General features: G+C 33.5%; 1 protein-coding gene across 9 annotated transcripts in view; it reads left to right on the top strand.

The window, feature by feature from the left end:
• The window catches only part of Sox102F (transcription factor Sox102F), a 313951-nt gene that overhangs the window by 128006 nt on the left and 169868 nt on the right, over positions 1-16077 (top strand). The window contains exon 1 of one of the 9 annotated variants that reach the window (XM_015328654.2): positions 751-791. The exons of the other annotated variants lie outside the window; for them this stretch is intronic. The gene's annotated coding sequence lies outside the window, so the exon portion shown is untranslated. Of the gene's footprint in view, positions 1-750; positions 792-16077 lie in introns of those variants that run through there. 9 annotated transcript variants of the gene reach the window in all.

Raw genomic sequence — 16077 nt, 5'->3', positions numbered from 1 at the left:
CTCGATCTACGTTTATAAACGTGAAATCGTTTTATGTTACAAAGAAGATATTAACAAAGAAGAAAGAAGAATAAATTAATCTTTTTTTATTATTTTTCTTTTCCTTTTTTTGTTTTTTGTTTTTTTCTTTTTTGCATCGAACTAATGCATCAGTGTTTTCCGTCGTCGTTCAACATTGGCTCATCAAACTTCTCCTACGTCATTTTTGTCACTTTTCATTCATATTTTACGGATATAAAGAGATAGTGTGTAACGTGTGATTGTGAACGACCGCGAGTGTTGTTTTTTTTTTGTTATTGTTGTTGTTGTTGTTATTATTTTTTCTTTCTTTCTTATTTTTGAGAAGACAAACCTATAAATAATTATTGTTTTTTTTTCTTCTATTCGATATCGCTTTCGTTAGAATCACAGAGTGGTGTCATTTAAAAAATGAATAGTTTTTGATTATATTATTTATAAAGTGCCTAAAAAGCAAGGATATTATTCGATTGATTTTAAATAGTCAACGATACACACTCGAAACGATCGAACCAACGATTATTGTAGAAACACGAAGTGAAGCGTGCCCAGATCTAAGCTCGTGGAAAGTTAACTCGAACATACCGAGAAATTTTTTACGGTGGTTAGAAGAAACGTCACGAAGAAACAATACGAAAGCGAATACTATAAATATCACATTGGAATAATCAAAGTCAACGGTGGTTGTGGTAAATCGTGATGACGACTAGTGTACATTCGAACATTGAACGAGGACGCTTCCTACGCGTGGAAAACGTCTCTTCGAATTGACAGTAAGTTTGAATCTTTGAGAACTATCGTACGAAAATCGACAATAACAATAGTTTATAAGTGAATTTAATACTACAAATCTAAATATATATATACTGGTTTTATTGATAACAGTTTTTTAAAGCAATGACAAATATTTATTTAAATGACTAAAAACATAAGTTTAACGTTAATTTAATGACAGTAATTATACGAGTAATAATCTATAAAAATTAGTATATATTATATTTTATTACTCGTGTAATTGTTAAAATAATTTTTATTTTAATATCATTCCTCCTTTTATTCAAATATTTATTCGAATGACAGGTTGAAAGGAACTAATAAAATAGTTAAGTGTCTCATCGTCAACATAATTAATTGTCACTTTGAAATTATTTAACCAACCTTAGGATAATTTTGATTTTACATAGAACATTCTAATGCTAAATAATTCTTAAAAAAAAAGAAATAAAAGGGGTATAGATTAGAATGGAAAAAATAAAAGAAATCGCAATTTGGTGATGAGAGCAGCTAAATTTGGTCAGTCGTTCGTACAACGTGTCTCGAGAGAACTTTAAAAGCATTCTTTTCAAGTTAAGAGAGAAAACATTTCTATCTGAGTTTGGTTGTGCTGGGCATTTCTACCTTGCAACGAGGAGATCCAACTCGTTCAGGTTCTTCTTAAAACTTATCGCGCCCGATAACCGTGGCAAAAGGGACGCGATGCCATCGAAAGAAGGAACGAGAAGTTCAGGGAGGGATACAGGAGGAAGGAAGGAAGGAAGGAAGGAAGGAAGGAAGGGTCGTTACGATGCGATACCTGGATTCACCTAATTATCGAGAAATGCCAAGCCGAAGAGCTTGGAATTCGCGCGGGTTCTAGTGTTCCAAGAATAAGAGAAGATGCCATGATTCTTTCTTTTTTATTATTTTTTTCGTGTAATAAGAAACAATGAGATAGAAAGAAAGAGGATAGATCGATGAAAAGATAAATTAATTGAACATATACATATATATATATATATATATTTATATATTTTAACTTAGGTATACTTGAGTAAGATTCACTTTGAAAGATATCTTCGATATGATTAAAATTCATAAGAATTAATTATAATTAGTAACTATTTATATATATAAAAGTCTCCGGTTAGAATTAATTACAAGAATAATTAAGCAACACAGTGATCTATCTATCTATCTATCACATGTCGTACGGAAACTCTAAGAGGTTTCTTTAGAATTCTAAGAAGTAAAACATAATCCCAAGTTGGTATCATTTTAAAGAATAAAACTTCTACTTTTAAACGTGACTCGGATCACCTAAGTATCGGCGTCCTCGATCGAGTATATTTTTCTAACAACGGTTACCAACCCACGAAGCAAAATATATCCTTACACGGATAATACCATTTCGCGCTTACAAGTGTTCTATACAATTGCAACCGATATCCTCTCGAAGTTCTTTAGCAACTAGCCTCACCTTTTTCAACATTCGAAGAGAGACCAAGAGAAATAAATAGAAAGAAAGAGAGAGAGAGAGAGAGAGAGAAAAGTCGTGGTTTCACGGAGTGAATTCGAAGCCAAGTTGCGCTTCGAAAACGAAACGATAAATCCTTCGATTGTCGAACGTCGATAATCGTTCGGCGGTTTGCTGCGAGAGACGTTGTGTTTGTTGTGTGTTCTGTGTGTTCTGTGTGTTGTGTGTAGAAAACACGGGTGGAACAAGCATCGTCCGAGGCCCCGACACGCCGGTTATCGGTTGCACGTGATCGCGCGCGAACATTTTGCCCAACGTTTGCCCGCATTTGCCCGCGTTCAGGACCACGTTCAGGACCACGTTCAATTCGCTTTCTTTCTTCTCGTTGATGCGAAAATATCGCGAACTTCGTCGTCTTCGTCGTCTTCGTCTTCGTTTGGTCACGTTTGTAAAGTTTTATTTTATTTCTTCAATCTTATTCTCTCGATACATTCATTGAACTGTTTATTCGGTTCGTACAGAGCTTTCGATTAAATTGGCAAAGAATTTTTTAAGTATTTCTGATACAAGTGAATTAAAAGATTTAAATAAAAATATCAATTCAATTGTATCATTCAACGTTATTCAACATTTTCCAATCAAACGAATTAGAAAATTTAAAATAATAATACAAATAAAAAAAGTATAAATTAACACATTAGATTGAAACAATTGTTGAATTAAAACGTACTATCAAAAATAATTACATTTATCAATATACTTACTTATATTTTTATATATCTTATTTCCAATCTTTACCAATACATATATAAAAATAAGAGGCATCAAAAAACAAAGATGAAACTGGTTGGCATTGTTCAATCTACTCTTAACGTGTGTAGGGTGGGCTCAACGCCTCGAACAAAATACCGTTCCGCGTCGTAACGTTCGTGAGTTTGGCGAGACACGCGCTTTTTATAGACTTCCGGTGAGCAAACTTAAATCGAGCGTAACGGCCGATACTCGTCCTCGATCCTCGTCGTCGTCGTCTTCGTCCCCGACCAATCGAAAGAATCTTTATCTCTTTCTCTCTTTCTCTCTTTCTCTCTTATTCTATCCTATCTCTCATAAAATTCTTTAGAAATTCAACAAGAATTTTCCAACATCAAGTAATAGTAAATGGAATACAAAAACTCGTTTAAAAAAAAAAAAAAAAAAAAAAAAAAGAAAGAAACAACTTGCTCCCAAGTCGCGTTGTAATTTTCTAATATTTTCCTTTTGTAGATTATTTCCCCTCCCCCCCCCCCATCCTATTTTATATTATATACCTTATAATTACGATAATAAAGTAAAATACGTTAACTTTATACGAGTTCACACACACACAAGGATAAGAGAGAGAAAGATATAACCATCGATAACGATCCCGATGATAACCAAGCGACGAAGTACCGTTGTTAATATAAATTCTTCAACCACCCCCTTCCCCTACACCCCCTTCATAATATTCCTTCTCCCATCCTCCCTCTCTTCCACACCCTCCTATTTTCTTTCTTTTTATCATCACCCTTTTACATATGAATTGTCCCTTTCTCTCTCTCTCTCTTTCTCTCTCTCTCTCTCTCTCTCTCTCTCTCTCTCTCAATATAAAAAAAAAAAAACAGGAGTGTGAGAAAAGAGCCAAGGAGTATGAGTGTTGTTGTGTGTTGCTCTTCGTAAAGATACATCAGTATAATACCTGACGCAATAAATTATTAATCAAAGCTCGTAATTATACGTTCCTCTAACGTGGCTAAGAATTCCACCGGTATGTATATACCAGATAGGATAGATATAGAGGAAAGTAAAGTGGAAGGGTGAAAGGGAGGAAAAGATAGAAGAAGAAGAACATGTCGGTGGGCGGTCGATAGACCCGCTGGTATTACACTCCCGTGTTATTCGCTAGCAGAATAGTAAATGTGGTGTCTCTCTCGGTGGCCACCACTCTCTTTCTCTCTTTCCTTCTCTTCTAATAGACGAGATGAACGCGTTAGTTCTTCTCTTGCGTATCGCTTGGCAATAAATCAAAAACGTTTCGAGTTCAGCTTTCGCGGAGGTGGACGACTTCGATCATCTATTTTTCTTTTTTTCTTTTTATATTGGAAGAGGTGTATGCTCGCGACTCGTTTATGTTATCTCGATCTTTCCAGGATCATTAACGTTCATCCTTCTATCTATTTTATTTGATTTCTTTTTCTTTTTGTATTGTACATTTATTATCATCATGGTACTAACTTATTATTACGATATTTTATACGTACGAATTAGGATAGAATTTTATTTTATCTAATGTAAAGGGTTCAATTTAATTGTTAATTAGATATTTCATTCATTTATTAATTAACTTAAGGGCAAATGTTAGATTTAGAATAGATATATATATATTATGTAGAAAGAATTTTATTTTATCTAATGTAAAGGATTACACACACACACATTTTTTTGTTAATTAGATATTTTAATTTATTACTTAACAAAATTAAATAATTGATATATTATTTAAGTAAATTTCTTACCTAGTTATATTATGTCATTTATTAAATTAGATATATTTTTAAAATTGAAGCAATACTTTTAATTTAAAAGTATTCCCTGTCCGAAATGATTTGGGTACTACATTCGGTAGTAGTTTCGAAGTGCCGCTTTTATATTAAGCGCACGGAAGGAGACAGTCCAATTAAGGGCGCATTTGTATACTTAAGTGCATCCGATATCGATGCATAAATCCAATGGCACGATCGACGATTTACGGCGTTGGCGAATATCGTAAAACGTCCGACGCGGAGAGATATGCGAGAACGTTCGAAAAGCCAAGGGTGGCAAAAGAGGGGAAAGCGTTCGTTCGTACTTCTTAGAAATTCTACATTGTATATGTAATACATATACGTATTATACACTTACACACTTACTCAAGTTTCGTTTCTTTTTCTTCTTTTTGATAATTTTATTCTTTTTTTTATCCCATTTCGATGATTAATCAAACGCTAAAAGAAATTCGAATTCGAATTTGTTATCGATGTCTCGTATTTCAATTTTTAGTTTCACTAATGACGACACACCTGGAACATAAAATATTGTTTTCTCTTTTTCTTTTTTTTAAATGAGAAAATAAAAAATCGATCGATTTAATTTTATTCTTTTCGATAGGGAAGAGAGACATTAATATTTTATATTATTATATAATATAATCTTTTATGATAATAAAAAATAAAACAAGAAATTTCTAGATTATTAGAAGTTAGCGAGGAAAAAAATGTTTTCTAAACGTGCCCCCGCGTGCGTCAGGTAGCGGAAGGTTCTTCGCGTTTGCTCTCGAAAAGTAATATTTTAATTACGACGAATAGCCGCACGAGGTATTACGACGTTCCTGGGCTTCTACTGTTGGTTATATGTGTATGTGACGATGATTATGCTTGTAGTAGTAGTAGTAGTAGTACTAGTAGTAGTTCTAGTAGTAATAGTAGTAGTAGTAATGCTGGTGGTTAGGTGCCAGCAACGAGCAATAACGTAGCACTTTTTTTCACGCTTTTCATCCGGTCTCGTGCGCATACTTTATGCATCTGCGAATATTCTAGGGTTAAGTAAAACAGAGAGAGAGAGAGAGAGAGAGAAAAAGAGAGAGAGAGTTAGTTTACAGGGATTATTGTAAGGTGCCCGCGGCTTAATGAGTTTCAAGTCATATTCCAGAATCTTGAGGAGATTTAAAAGTTCAGTAGTTGTAGCAAACGTTTTCCTCTCCATTTCTCTCTCTCTCTTTCTCTCTGCCTCTTTTTCCCTTTCTCGTTCCTAAGCCTCTTTACGTCTGGTCTTTTGTAAAAATTACCAAGTTCCAAGTGGTGTGTTATGGCAGTCTATCATCTTACGATCGACACTTAATGACGATGGTTAATGTTTAATGATTATACACGAAAGATTGTACCTAATGGCTATCAATATATTATAATATTAGCTATCTCTCTTTCTTTCTCACTCTCTCACTTACTCTCTTACCGATTAAACGTGTACAAATTTTTGTTTGAATTTTTCCCCTTTCCCTAGCCTCCCCTTCCACCCCCGGATTCTCTCAATTACAAGTACTTTTAAATTTACTAGGAAACGAGATGTTACGTTCTTTAGGTTGAGAGATAAAATTTATTATTAAACCTGTCGTATATAGGAAACGATGAAATATCCTATGATAGAAAGGACTGTGATTATTGATGGAACGAATCGATGAAAGTACCAGTTTCTCTATTTCACTTATATGTCAGATACTTAACTTGTTATAATACTTTTTCGATAAGATCTAATTCGTTACTTTATTTTCTAATTGTAAATTTAAATGTTTTTCATTTGACAACAAAAAATTTACATATAGAAACATTTTATATAAAATTATTCACATAGATGAGAACAAAATTAATAAAAATAATAATAATAATAATAATAATAATAATAATAATAATAATAATAATAATAATAATATATCTAGTAAGTGTGCACATATTAATAAGAAGAAAAGAAGAAAAAAAGGATAAGAAAGTCGAGGTGACATCTCCGACGTAGATTTTCAGCCGCAAAAGCTTGGCGGCCCTTCGGGCCGAACCAACGGAGGGTTAAACCCTTTACGCGCTGCGTCACAAAGGAGAGCGAGTTTACAGCCCTTGTAGCATGAGTTGTGCACCCTCGGTTCTCTCTCTCTCTCTCTCTTTTTCTCTTTCTCATTCGTTCCTTGGCAAGTAGAAACATGGATGTAAAATAAAAATAAAAGAAGAGAAGGGAAGAAGAAAGATGTGGGTAGGGGGAGGGGGGGCCACCGGTTCAGGTACACTTCTCTTGTCGTAAATCTTCCTTGCTTGTTTTTTCGCATCCTACTCGACGATAAGGCATTGAGTTACCTTCTCCTCAACCCGCTTTAACGGAAAGTCGTGCCACGGATCGTTCCGATGCGTTAAGAGCTCGTAAACGTTCGAAAATTCACCTTTTAAAAGCATGCTGTATTTACTTTTAGTTTTAGTATATCACTAATACGGAAGCTCTACCAACATTCATCGTCAAAGTACAGTAAAATAAATATAATATATAACTAGGATGCTCCAGCCACGCACACGCATTGCTATGAATTTTTTTTTTATAAAATATTGATTTAATATAATTCTAAACTATTTAGTAAATTATAGCAACATAAAAAATAATACTAGAAATCAACAACGTGACACTGCATTTTTATATGCAAAGATAAATGACAAATCGTAGTAAAAGAACAAACAATAACACATACGTAATACTATTGAATAAAACGATGTATATATATATATATATATATATATGTATTCAACACAATAACTTGTAGTTAGTTTCGTATTATTATTTTGCAGATCTTAACATAGAGATTATTCATATAGTTTTTTTTTTCAAACGACGAAGATGATTCGCTCGTTCGATCCACCGCCAGCTAAAAGATCTTTATCAATTTTCTCTTTCTCACTCTATCTATCTATCTATCTATATATCTATCTATCTATCTATCTTGAAAAGGAACATCGTCGATCCATTAATCGTATTCCGTCGATTCTCAACGTCGATTTCGTGCGTATCGTAACGCGTATCGGCACTCTTTGCTTCGTCGTAGCTTTGTTTTCAAACTATGAAACACATACCGCGTTTATATGGTATACGTGATGAACGGTTTTTCTTACGCAAAACTTTTCAATCTATCATTAAATTATTATTCGAATACTTGTATTAAAATTTTTTGAAATTTTTATTTTCATTTACTTATTAGTTTTAATCATTGAACGACGAAAACAACATGATTTAAATTAATTTTAAATAATTTGTACAATTTTTTCTTAAATATCACCAATTTTTATACATTAAAAATGAAATATTTTATTGATATGTAATACCAAAAGATAATTTTAATATTTATATGTATATTTACACGATAACCCTAACATATGAATACTTTAATAATTAAAATTCATAATATATGTCGTGACAAATCGATACGTAAATTAACGCGTTAATAAAAAACAATATCAATGATATTAATTATCACGAAGATAGAAGCAAAGATGACAAAGGATGAGAAGTATAAAAAAAGGGAGATTTGTAAAAAAAAATTGAAATAAAATATATATATATATATATAGAAAGAGTAAATACTACTATTACAACAAACTATTATTGCTTCAATCATCGTATAACAAACACCAATACAAATGTATAAAATATACTTCTTCTTCATACGTTTAGATACCACGCAACCAATCTACCATTTGCGAAACAGGTGGTTTCATTCGAATAGAAGCGTTCTTACGAGAGCACAATGAGAGTTGTCTCATTGCGGAGCATATAATCCGTCTTCTTCTTCTTCTTCTTCTTCTTCGTATGGAATACACACTCTCGCTTCCAGTTCGCCTTGGCATGGAAAATGCAAGCAAGCAAGCAAGCAAGCGCGTGCACGGCCTAATAGAGTCCTTTGTTTAAGCCGAACCCCTATTATCGCTCCCGGGCATCCGGTCAGACTCTCTCGCCTTTGTGAACAATGTCCGAACGAAAGACCAGATACCTACTTGTCCAACTTATTATCACGGCTTTTTCGATCCAATCTTGTCAAAGGTATGATCATATCTTTCTATAGAATCAACGAGAAATTAACCAAGAAAAAAACAAATATATAATCTTATGGGTATTCCGATTTTTCTTTCTTTACCGGTTGTCAATTCTATCGAACTTGTACTCTTTACAAATTGTATATATATATATATATATATATATATATATATATATATATATCATATTTTATTTAATGATTAATACATTGATCGAGATTACTGCACTCATCGATTTCTCAGTTTTATTCAAATATATTTATTAGATCGTAGAAAAAAAAGTACTTGTATTAATATACAATACATAAATATTAATTAAATATAAAATATATGTAGAATGAATGCATATATATATATATATATATATACTATAAATAAGTGTTTTGTATTTGATCTTAATGAATATTTGAATTATGAACGTGCAGTAAAGTTGAAAACCTGCAGAATGGAATGCAGTTCTTTTGCTCGTTTAATGTATCACGTATTTCATCTCCTCTATGACGAATAGTATGAAAAGAGTGAGATATTCTCATACTTTGTTTTTAAGTATGAAGGTGAAATCAGCCACGTGTTTCTAATAATTCGATTTATAGAATAGCCACATACATACACAGACATGTAACACACACATGCAACCGATAATTGTAGTTGCACGATTCTCTTATACGCCCACTTAAAAAATAATAATCAATAATCCAATGTTGAAAGATGACTTTTTCATTTTATTCCTGATTTAAAGAGATTATTTAAATAAATAATTATCATATTATGTTAATGTATTTTTTTTTTATTTTTTACTAATTTAATAATAATTTTACTTTTACTACGTTGTTTTCTTTCTTTCTTTCTTTCTTTCTTTCTTTTTTCTTGTCTTTTTTTTTCTTTTTTTCAAACTTTTCGTTTTTACGCTTTCCACACAGCATCGCCAACGTGATTTGTGCACGTAGAAAATGTGAAAGGTGTTATATACAAAATAAGCATCGAACGTAGAAAGAGAGAGAGAGAGAGAACGCGACGTAGAGCACCGTTTGCGTCACGCGCGGATATAAGCTGCTGCCCGGTGGCGAACAGGTTCTCGAAACTTATTCTGTAATTTCGATGTCGAGTCCATACTTTCTAGGATTTATATTTATTTTATTATACGATTATTCGCCAATGGAATTCTCATAGAATTGCGAATCGATCCTATATCGATTGATTCAACATACAAGTTTTACGTACGTAAAAACAAAACGTTTTTTAAGTTTTACAAACAATTTTCTCACTAACATAAAATACATTTCTTATTATTTCTCGTCTCTCTCTCTCTCTCTCTCTCTTTCTCTCTCTCTTTCACTCTCATTTAATTAAAAGAACTGATAATAAAAAATTGTTTGTTTAAATTACTAAAGAAAAAACAATGAAAAACAAAATTTATTTCAAATTATATATAAATTCATATCCCATACGAGAAATACGAACAAAATATGCGTATATGATCACACACATATATACAAGAGTGTGTATCCGATGCACGTATCATATGCATCCTCTTTTTCGTGTCCGATGAAACGGCCGTTGACCTTCGTGACTGCAAAAGTGCCCCGTTCGTCCCCGAGTGCAGTTGAAGAAATATCAAGAAAATCGAGTGCTGTGCGTCGACGAATGTTAATCGCGATCATTCGATTGACGGAGAATGAGAAAGAATAAAAGAAAGAGATAGAGAGAAAGAGATCTTCAAAGAGAAGTATAAAGACAGAAAAGTAAAAAGTAACAAGTAAAAAGAAAGAGAGAGAAAGAGATAGATAGTAGATAGTAAGGGGTTGCCGATGGTTTTCTCATTTCTTTTGCTCTTTACCGAAGAACGAGGCTTTATAGCGGCAATATGGGCCCAGGAATTCCGAGGCATTTGTCGGTGGAGTTAATACAGGTGGAGAAGGAGAGGTAGAAGTAGGATGAGTAAGAAAAGGAAAAGAAGGAGAAGGAGAAAGAAGAGAAGGAGGAGAACGATGAAGAGGACGAGAATAAGAGAGGAGAAGGAGGAGGCTGGAAAGGGTTTGGGGTTGTGGGGAGGGGGAGGGAGAGAGAGACCGCAACGATTGTCGTAACGAAACAGGCTCTTCTCGTTTCGTCGTCCATCCTTCCTTCCTTCTCCCTCTTTTCGATCTCTCGTCGTTCCTCTGTGTGTAGAAAAGATCGTCCTCCCCTACCCCCCACCCTCTTTCGTAGCGTGTTGTTCCCTTGTGAGTTCTCGTGTTCACTGGAAACACGAAAGGTTTCTTCTCTCGTGAAAAGAGATCTGACTCTCTCTCTCTCTCTCTCTCTCTCTCGTTCTCTCTCATTCTCCCTTCATCTATCCGTCTATCTATCTTTGTTATTTATTTTTTTTTATTTTCTTTTGTGTTGTTCTCTTCTCGTGGACCGGTGAACAGTGGTGTCAGGTATATATATGTGTATGTGTGTGTGTGTGTATCATCGAGAGAAAAAAAACGAGGGGGGTTGAAGAAAAGAATGAGACTCGGTGGCTGGCAACGAAACATTGAAAGTTTCGGGTGAAGAGGAGGAGGTGGAGGAGGAGGAGGAGGCGGGTGGGAAAAGAGGAGGGGCCACAGGGCGGCGGCGGTGGGCCTAATTAGTCAGGGATATATCTGGAATCTCATGGAGGCAAGAGTTTTGTAGGCCTCCTTCAGTTTTATGTACGCAGGCGGATTTCTCTCTTGGATTAGCATACAAATCGATTTAAACTCGAGATAAATAGCCACTCAAAGGCTCCTCACACGGAGCCGACTTCGAACATTATCTTGTCCACCGACGAGATTAACGCTTAATGCTTTATACTTTACAGCCAAAGACTCCTAACCCCTTTCCTCCTATCCCCCACCACCTCCCACCACTCACCGTCAACAACCCTTTCCCCCTCATCGCGAACAGTTTTCTTTCTCTTTCTCTTTATTTTATTTTATTTTATTTTCCTTCCTTTCTTTCTTACATTTCTTTTTTCTGTGTGTAATTCTACGCGTGGATATAAGCGTATATATATGTATATGTCTTCTGACTGGTACCTGCGTTTTGTCGTGACACACACACACACACATACCGTTGAAAACCTTTTATTCCCATGATTTTCTCTCTCTTTCTTCGTCTTTCTTTCTTTATTTCTATCTTTCTATCTTTCTATCTTACTTTCTCATCCACCTCCCTGTCGTTTCCTTTTCTCCGCTCGGACAAACTCGTTTCCGATTAATCGAAACGGCAGGTTATCGTTCGAACGGTACCCGACCTCTCGACGTAGGATCACTTTACACTTTACACCCCCGATGGATTTCACAGGAGTACCTGTATTCGTTCGAAGCCGCACACTATTGACTGCTTATCCATTTCGACGATAGACGATAAACTCACTCTAAGTCACTCGTTTTCTTCTTTCACGTGGAAATGGAATGCACTTTTCACGTAACACGATTAACATTTTACAGGGGACAAACGTATTTGTTTTACTAGAAATAAATAAAATTAATAAACAATTAATGTTCTTTGAAAATCGTATATCTTGATTTTTTTTACTTATTCAATTTTTATTTGAATAGTATTGATGTATTGTTTTGAAATAGAAAAGAAAAATTTAGAAATACTATTATAATTAAGTGAATTAATTAAATACGAAAATAATTTACAGGAAACTCAGTTTTTTTTTTTCATGTCCAACAATTGATCATACTTGGTTTTTACTGTAATTTAAATGTTTTTAAATATCAAATTCAGTTTAATACTCCTTAAAGTAAGAATAATGTAAAGTATATATTTTGACTAAAAATGACATATCATTGATATATTAAAATAATCTAAAATATTAAAATAAAATAAATGAGAGTATTAAAACATACCTTAAATAATTGTTAATTAACCGAAGAAAATGTATTTTGTAGTCTAAAAACACGGAATATAACTTCAATACACCTTTCTTTTCGAAAACAAACGATAAACTGACTAGTATACATATACAACCTTCGAAAAGACATAAATAACATTCAATAGTAAAACCTTCATAGAGGACAATGCTTTAGTGTACCGTGGAATTTCGAAGAGTGCGGTGTGTCGAATTTATACTCAGTGCTTTTAAAATAAAATATATCATTTTCGTCGATTAATTAACAATCATTAAAGGTATGTAAAACATTTATAAGATATAGTAATACATCCCCACTCTTATAAATGCATCTAGAAATTAACTATCGTATCTCACACATGTCATATACTCACACATACATACAATTAACATTAAAACTACAATTTTTCATAATTTCGTTCATTTATCGATTTCATACTGTTTTCTAAACATACTAAAAAATAATATTATCAAATATTTAATTCTTTTGCACATACATTAACTTACCTGTTTTCTTCTATTATTTTTTTTCCTCTTTCTCGCATTTATTTTTCTTTAATTATCTTTTCTTTTATTTTTCCAAATTATTCTGTCCATATACATAAGATGACACTGAAGTCATCATCGATTTGCATCTTACCGCCTTGTATTACGATCCGTTACGACTTAGCGCGATGTCTCCGACGAGAGTCTTCTTATTCCATCCCTGCCAGCAAGGAACGAGTTTTCGAGACTCACGCGAATGACTCGTCACGAATGCATAAAACTTCCTTGCGTTTTACGCGAAGACGTCTTGACTATTCATGATCGTTCAAGGTTTTTGAATAGAACGAGGAGTCCATGGACCGGTCATTAACGGACTTCCTTTACCTCCTTCCTTCTTTACTACTACTTTACTCTCAACGTTAAAAATCATGTCTCTTAGTCTTATATATATATATATTTGTTTATGTATTTGCTTCTGCTGCTACTGCTGCTGTTGCTGCTGCTGTTGCTGCTGTGTGCATGTGTGTATGTTTAGTTGAGAGAGAAAAATTTGAAGATACACTCTTGTGTGTCGTATCTACCTACCTACCTACCTACCTACCTACCTACCTTCCTATCTACCTACCTACCCACCTCATCCACCTTTTTCTCGCGCTCGTTAATCCACGCCATTTTATACTAATTTATACCGTTACGTGCCTCCTATGGTGCCCCGTCATTTTTAATTGGCTCTTACGCAAACATATAAATTAAGACGTCGAACGATCGTTTTTCTTTTGATTCAGCTTTGTTCATCCATCAATCGTAATGAGGTATATATGTGTGTGTATGTATGTTCGTTTTACTCCATGCGCATCCTTCGATGCATCTCGATGGACCCCGACCTCATCGTGATTTGCCACTGTTTCTACCGATGTTCATTCTCTTTACTATCTCTTTATTATAATATATATAACCACTTGGAATGATCATTTCAATGCTTTCGCCAAGAAAACGTATTATTTTCGTGTCGCGATACGACAACGAGTTGTAAATCTTAACGATCGTAAAACGTTCCATTTAAACTTAACGAGAATTGTTATAATTTTAAATTATCCAACACTGTATTCATTAACAATGATCGTTTGGATTAAATGAAACTTGTAATAATCTACGATTGAAAAAAAAAATAATAGTTTAAATCACATTTTATTTTTTTAACAAATTTTATTGCATCACTCGGAGACAGATAATACAAAGAAAAAAAAAGAAATCAAACAATTTATTTAAATAATTATAAGATCGTGTAATTCGTGCAGTCTTTAATAAAAGAAAATATAAAATAAAGTAGATGAAAATTGGATATTATTATTTTTTTTTTTTTTAAATACAAATTTGACGACAATCAACTGTTAAATAATTTAATCAATTAAAAGAAATTATCAGAACGTGAAAATAAAATCGTGAAGGAGGAGGAGGAGGAGAAAGAGGAAGCTGTTTGCTTTGCTGCACGAACAAATGCGATGTTATCGTGTGGTTACGTTTACGCACGCTAACGTCGTGTGTTATGAATCAGACGTCGTTAAGTAGCCATCGGTGTAATTGTTTAATACCTGTCATGACAATGAAAAGTCATTAGTCCGCGTTATAATCAAAAGGTTGCTGTTGGTAATGCAAGTTGCGTGAGTTAGTTGTTTATTCTTACTTCAACGTTCCCCGTTTAAATGATAGCAACTCGAGATATAAGAACAGATCCGTGCTTTTTCCAGCGAAGCGAGACTTTACTATGTTATATCTTTGTGCTCTTTAAAAAAAAATCCCTTTTCACATTCCAATTATTTCTCGAATCGTTCGTTTCACGCAAACCTTGGTAAATTATTGTTTCCACCTACGTCAAATTCCTTCCGATTAATATCATAAATAAATATATAATATTTATAGAAAATTAAATCATAATTATGACAATAGAATTTTATTTAATAATATTAATTATAATATTAATTAATTATATTAATAATAATATTATTAATATATAATAATATGATAATAATTTATATACTTATCATATAATTTATATATTATTTAAAATTATATTTATATATTATATAAATAATATTAAATCAAATAAATATTTGTCACAATTACGATTAAATATAATATATTAAAAATAAGATTATAATTATGACAATGCAATTTCATTTAATTGAATAATATTAACCCATTGCCGCACACTTTTATTTGACGATCGTGCTTAGAAATACGAAGATCGGACGGTTATAGCCGTCATTTGCGGCAATGGGTTAAATCAAATAAATATAATAATATTATCATTCTAATATTATATTTCGTAGAGTTAGTTTTTTTATTTTTATTTTTTAACCAACGAACGAATAATAAGAATTGAAAAAAAAAATAGTGATAAAACAAAACAAAGAGAAAAAAGACCACGAGAAAGAAATGTCGTACGATGGACGATGTCTCGATGAGAATTCGACGGATTCGAAAGAAGGATCGGTAAAATGCATCTCGATCACCCGTCGAGATAATAAAGTCGGTTGGAAGAATTATCGGAGGGCTCCTACCACGAGAAGATTTCTTCGTCGAAGCAGCCGGAAAAAGAGAGAAGAAGAAGAGAGTTGGTTCCTCGTGCAAGTGGGCCACTCGTGAAACGGATGAGCAGGTGAGCGGGCGTAAATCAGGGTGGATTTAAGTCACGTCGGTGGTGAGGAAGGAAAAGAGAAAAACAGAGAACCAAAAAAGAGAGAGAAAGAGAGTGGCCTGCTCTATAATACAAGATTCAGAAAAAGAGAAAGAGAGAGATATATATATATATATACTACGTGTGAGAGAGAAAAAAGAAGGCGTAGAAAAGGTGGGATTGG

This window comes from Polistes dominula, unplaced genomic scaffold (assembly GCF_049000335.1).
Source record: "Polistes dominula isolate Pdom_NZ unplaced genomic scaffold, Pdom_raw_medaka contig_28, whole genome shotgun sequence".
Classification (NCBI taxonomy): Eukaryota; Metazoa; Arthropoda; class Insecta; order Hymenoptera; family Vespidae; genus Polistes; species Polistes dominula.
Note: the sequence above shows the minus strand (reverse complement) of the source record. Positions and strands in the feature narration are given on the sequence as shown.